The following is a 6548-nucleotide window of genomic DNA, read 5'->3' as shown; positions in this document are numbered from 1 at the left end:
ACTTTTTCAAAGAAAACTCTAAAATATCTTTTTGATACCGATCTAAACTAGAACTTTTGTTTACTTTTCTTTTTTTCATAGAATGAGGTGACTAAATAAATAATAGGATATTCCACCTACTTAGAAGAGATTTTATTGCAATATTTGCATATGAAACCATCTTGCTATTCCTTTAGCTCAGATGAAAGCTTATCTAATCAAAATAGAAGAAGGGCTTTTTTGATTCTTAAAATACAAAGACACATATGGTAAAGCCTCTGTGTACAAACCATAAGTGTTTTAGAATATGCAGATCTTGGTTAGTGACCTGATTTCAGCTGGGATAGAGCTGGTTTCTACCTGGCAGCAGGTACAGTGCTGTGGTTTGGATTCAGGATAAGGATAATGTTGATAACACACTGAAGGTTTTGTGTTACTGAGCAGCACTCTGAGTCAGGGACTTTTCAGCTTCTCATTCTTCTCTGTCAGAGAGGAGAATGGCACAGGAAGCTGGGAGTGGACACAGCCAGGACAGCTGACCCCAACTGGCCAAAGGGATATTTCAAATCATACGGCATTAGGCTCTACAATAAAATGGAGGGAAATTTGTGGGGGGTGGTGAATGTTACCCAGGGATTGGCTGGGCATTTCTCATTGGATGGTGAGAAAGTGCATTGTGCCTCACTTATTTTGTATATTTTTTATCATTATTATGATCATTTTAATTTTCTTTCATACTGAACTATCCTTATCCTGATTCATGAGTTTTAACTTTTTCCTAATTTGCTCTCCCACCCCACTGTGAGCAAGTGAGTGGATGGCTGTGTGTTCAGCTGCCTGGCAGGTTAAACCACAAGAATTAGAAAGGTCTTTAACTCTGTTTATAAGGAATTAACACTGTTACATCCACTTGGCAAGTATTTCTTGGTCATATAAGAAAAGCAGAAAGCCTGTTTAGCCCCAGGGAGGAATTCTGAACATTTTTACTTGGTGAATCTTTTCACATTCATTTGATTTGTCCAGGTTCACTTTATCTTGTGGGAATTTCATTCCTCCTGGAATATCTCTTCTCTAAAAGTTACCTGTTGCCACCCAGGTTGTATGAAAATACCGACAACACATCCAGCCATCACTGAAATATGCCCACAGCTTTGTTAATGTCCTTCCACCTTTTACTCGACATATTTCTCAGACAAACATCTGAAGTTCAGACTCTCCTTATCATTTTCTGAAAACCTCCTGGTCTCCTCCTTTCTGCAGAGAGCCTTGTTTGCAACATGTTTGCTATCTCCTTCAGCATTATCACTGTAGATTTTACTTACAAGTACTGGTATTTTTTTCCTCTATACAGAATGTGGTGTCCATGTTTTCAGCATGCTGTTCCCCTTGTGCATATGGAAGATATCATTACATTCCTGTGAAGCATTTTTAATGGTTAGAGTTCATAAACATGAAAAGAAAGAAAGAAAGAAAGAAAGAAAGAAAGAAAGAAAGAAAGAAAGAAAGAAAGAAAGAAAGAAAGAAAGAAAGAAAGAAAGAAAGAAAGAAACTTGTATTTTCCTGATCTTCTTAAAAAAGAAATGTCTCTACAAGCAGCCACCTTGAATTCTAGTATCCATTTCAAACATAATATTTATGCAGAACGGTATGGACACTAAAATAAATATTTCTGCTAAAAAGTTAGTTTCTGCTGTTGCTTTTTATTATTATTTTAGGTTGCAAGTTTTATTTCATGCAATAATTATTTCATACCTCAAGTCTTAACTTAAACTTTCTAAAAATCTTTCTTAGTGGAAGTTCATTAACTGGACAATGCAGAAAATCTGATCAAATCTTCTGTGCTCAATACACATTTAACTAGAACATACTGATTTGGAAAGAGTGGAAGCATAAAGTAAATAAGATCCATTTGTGACTGGAAAAAAATTGGGCTATCTTCTCATTACACTATGAAGCATGAGAGACAGAGTTGTATCACAACATCATATTCTAGGGTTGGTCATGACAACAATTTCAGAATTATTTCAATTATTACATATTATGCCAGCAAATATATAAGCTGAAGATATTTAAGTCTGTAAGAAACAGATCTGTCTATTTTATTAGTTGTGTTTGTTACTAAGAGAGAAGCTTTTAAAGCTGCATGCAGTGTTAATTGCACATTTCTTTCCTGTCTTGCAGAGAATGACATAAAACCACTGATGTGTTTGCTTTAGTTTCCAAAAGCTAATGTAAGGGAATAAAATTTACTTAGCATGAAGTCAATCTTGCTACTGTAAAACACTTTTCATGCTAAAACATTATGATACATTTCTTCTGCATAAGAACAAAAATGTAATGGGAAGTACAGAAGAAATCCTATGATTTAAAAAGAAAAAAAAAAATTTCTTATCAAATAGTAGCCCACTGTAAACAATGAGGCAACAATAACTTTGAGCTAGCTCTTAGTACAAAATGTCCAGCACTCAGCTGGATAAACACTTTATGTGATGGGTGAGCAACTGGCTCATGAGTCAGGCACAAAGGGTTACAGTGAATGGGGTGACATCAGACTGGTGAGCTGTCACTAGTGGGGCTCCACAGGGCTCCATCCTTGGCCCTGTGCCCTTCAACATCCTCATACATGACCTGGACATTGTACAGGAGGGGATACTGAGCAAGTTCACAGACCATACAAAACTGGGAGGAGCTGTTGACTCCTGTGAGGGCAGGGAGGCCCTGCAGAGAGACCTGACAACATAGAGAGCAGGGCAATCACCAACAATATGAAGGCCAATATCAGAAAGTGCCAGATTCTGCACCTGGGATGGGGCAACCTGGGATGTACAGACAGATTTGGGAATGGGATACTGGAAAGCTGTGCCACAGAAAGAGGCCAGGGTGTCCTGGTTGATGGCCAGTTGAATGTGAGTCAGCAGTGCCCTGGCAGCCAGGAGGGCCAGCCCTGTCCTGGGGTGCATCAGGCACAGCATCACCAGCTCGGCAAAAGGGGGAATTGCCCAGCACTACTCTGCACTCCTGCAGCCTCACTTGGAATATTGTGGACACTTTTGGGTGCTACAATATAAGAAAGTTATAAAGCTATGAGAGTTTGTCTAAAGGAAGGCAGTGAAGATGGTGAAGGGCCTTGAGGGGAAGCTGTGTGAGGAGTGGCTGAGGGCACTTGTTCTGTTCAGCCTGGAGCAGAGCTCGTTGCAGTTACAACTTGCTCATGAGGGGAAGAGGAGGGGCAGGCACTGATCTCTTTGTGGTGATCAGCAGCAGGACCTGAGAGAACGGCCTGAAGTTGTGTCAGGGGAAGTTTAGATTGGATATTATGGAAAGGGTCTTTACCCAGAGGATGGTTTGGCATGGGAACAGGATCCCCAAGGAAGTGGTCACAGCACTAGCCTGACAGAATTCAAGAAGCATTTGGAGAGGTCACAACTCTCAGGGATGAGGTGTGATCCTTGGGGAAGTTCTGTGCAGGGTCAGGAATTGGACTGGATGATCCTTGTGTGATCCTTCCAACTCAGCACATTCTGTGATTCTGTGATTCTGTGATTCTGTGATTCTGTGATTCTGTGATTCTGTGATTTATTAGCAGTTGTGGTTACAAGAAAGGTTCAATGCAGGATCTGGGGAACTAGAGGGCTTTCAGCCTGATCTCAGAGCTGGGTAGGGTTATGTGACAGATCATCTTGAGTGCCGTGTTGCAGCATGTGCAGAACAACCAGTGCAGAAAAACATCAACCCAGTCAGCATGGATTTAGGAAAGGCAGGTCCTGCTTGACCATCATCTTCATTGACAAGGTGATTGGCTAGTGAGTGAGAAAAATCTGTGGATGTTGTATACCTGGACTTTATCAAAACCTTTGACACTGTCTCCCATAGTGTTCTGCTGGAGAAACTGGCAGCTCATGCCTTGGACAGGTGCATTCTATGCTGGATTAAAAACTGGCTGGACTCTGAGGCCCAGAGAGAGGATGGTGAATGGAATTACATTCAACTGGTGGATGGTCACCAGTGGTGCTCCCCAGGGCTCGGTACTGGGGTCAGCCCTGATTTTTTATCTGTATTGTGACCTAGACAAGGGGTCAAGGGTTGCTCAGTAAGTTTGCAAATGACACTAAATTAGCCAGGATTGTTGAGCTGCTGGAGGGAAGGAAGGCTCTCCAGAGGATCTGGATAGGCTAGATTAATGTTCTGAGGTCATGTTCAACTGCATGAGGTCTAAGAAGAAGTGTCAGGTCCTACCCTTGGGTCACAAAAATTCCATGCAACACTATGGGCTTGGGACAGAGCAACTGGAAAGCTGTATAGAAAGCTGGTGGAAAAGGACCTGGGGATGCTTCTTGGCAGTCAGTTATGCATGAGCTGGTGTGTGTGTCCAGGTGGCCAGGAAGGCCAATGGCATCCTGGCTTGGATCAGAAATAGTGTGGCCAAGGGACTAGGGCAGTGATTGTCTCTCTGTACTTGTCACTGATACCACACTTCCAGTTCTGTGTCCAGTATTGGCTATTGGCCCCTCACTACAACAAAGACATTGAGGTGCTGGGGTGAGGTGTCCAGAGAAGGGCAGCAAAGCCAGGCAAGGGTCTGAAGCACAAGTTCTTATGAGGAGAAATTGAGAGAGCTGGGATTGTTGCTAAACACTTCACATTTGGATTAGCAATCTTCAGATGTGAGTGGTAGTTCCACTTTTAGAAATTATTCATTATATTCCATGTATCTATCAGTTGATATAATGCTTACTTGTTTCTTTGTGACTTTCTTTATAAAATAGATTGGTTTTACAATTTTAGTGGCATGTTAAACAAGAAACTTGGGCCTCTGAGGGAAAATGCACAAAATTGTCCTCAGTATATAAAAAGGATGTAATGTGAATTTAGATTTTAAGCTGAGCAATATGCTGTTGCTTGTTGTGGTTTAGATACCTTGTTTTACATTATGCTCTCATTCATCATATATGAACAACTTCACAGCTGTTATTTCCTTTCAGCTTGAGCAAATAATGCCTCTGGTAGCCAAGGGCAAAATTAGATCAGTAGAAAGAAAAAGTTATTTTTAAACTGAAAAATATTTCTTATGCTAGAGAAAAAAAATCTTTGTCTGAAACCAGTGTATTTTTTACATACCTTCAGAAACAAATTTCTCTAAAATGTTATCACCTTTGCAAGTATTTCAAGCTAACCCTTTATTGTTATGCTGTCAGTCTGAAATACTCAAAGTAAAATTTTGTGTGGGAGTATTTGTACTGTACTATATTGTTTTGTTCTGTCAGAATTTTTTATTAAATTGTTCAAATGGATTTTTATGTACTTCTGTTGCTGTAATATATGGGGTTTTTTGGCCTGTTCTCCCAGAGAACCAGAGACAGGACAAGAGGACACAGTCTTAAGCTGGGCCAGGGGAGATTTAGGCTGGACACCAGGAAAAAGTTCTTCACAGAAAGGGTGACTCAGCAGTGGAATGGGCTGCCCAGGAAAGTGGTGGAGTCACTGTCCTTGACGACAGTAAGAACTGGATGTGGCACTCAGTGCCATGGTCTAGTTGAAAAGGTGGTGTTAGGTCATAATTTGGACTCAATAATCTCAAAGGTCCTTTCCAACTTTGTTGATTTGTAATTTTGTGATCAGACAATGAAAACTTCACCAAAGAAGAAAATAGGGTAAACTGGAATGTTTGAAGAGCAATGGAATATAAAAAGGGAAAAGTAACATCTATGATTTTCTTTCTGTAAAGATCATTGGCTCTTACCTTATTTATGGCTTTGTGTATTTCAGATACAGCAGCAACTGGAAACCCTGTGCATTATTTCTTTAGAGATCTGTAAATGACAGCATCAACACTTTAAATCATACTCATATTTAAAGAGAGCATAACAACATCAAGGAAGGGACACCTCTGTCTTGGTGTTTGTGATTGTCAGAAATTGCATTTCCATATTTATTGTTTCCTAACAGTTTGAAATTTGTGTTAGTTTAAGTCTGAAATATGAATATTCCCTTATCTGATCTAAACCGCAGAAAAAAACCTTTGCTACAAGATTGTCCAAAAATCTTGCTGATGCTTTGCCTTTGTGCTTCCACAGTCTTTCTCAATATAGACCTAATCCTAAATATTTTATCAGTCTGTAAGGTAACCACTGGAGGAGTCTTTCTTTTAAGTGATGAGAATAGTCCCTCCCATGGTTCTTATACTATATCCAATCCGCTAGATCTCCACCTTATATGCTGCAGTATAGCAGCATATAACTGGCTGATAGCAGGACACAGGATTTAATAAAAAGTATGATTTGAGAATATTCCCACTATACCATTGAGTATAGTAAGTCCTGGAGGACAGACTTGTGATTAAATGGAGATCAGTTCTTAAAGGTGTTGCAACAACTTTTTCCTGTCATAGTTAATGTCATCAACTTACTGCCTCTTGCCTGTTAGCTCCACAGACTTCATCCCATAAAACTTTGTCTACAGCAACCTGAATCCTCTGATGTGAAAATGTTGATCTGACACAGTGCCTGCTCCCCTGAATGATTTATGTTGCTATGCCCAGAAAAAAAAGTATTCTCTTAAAAAATATTAAT

This window comes from Passer domesticus, chromosome 5 (assembly GCF_036417665.1).
Source record: "Passer domesticus isolate bPasDom1 chromosome 5, bPasDom1.hap1, whole genome shotgun sequence".
Lineage (NCBI taxonomy): Eukaryota > Metazoa > Chordata > Aves > Passeriformes > Passeridae > Passer > Passer domesticus.
This window is presented reverse-complemented; position numbering follows the sequence as displayed.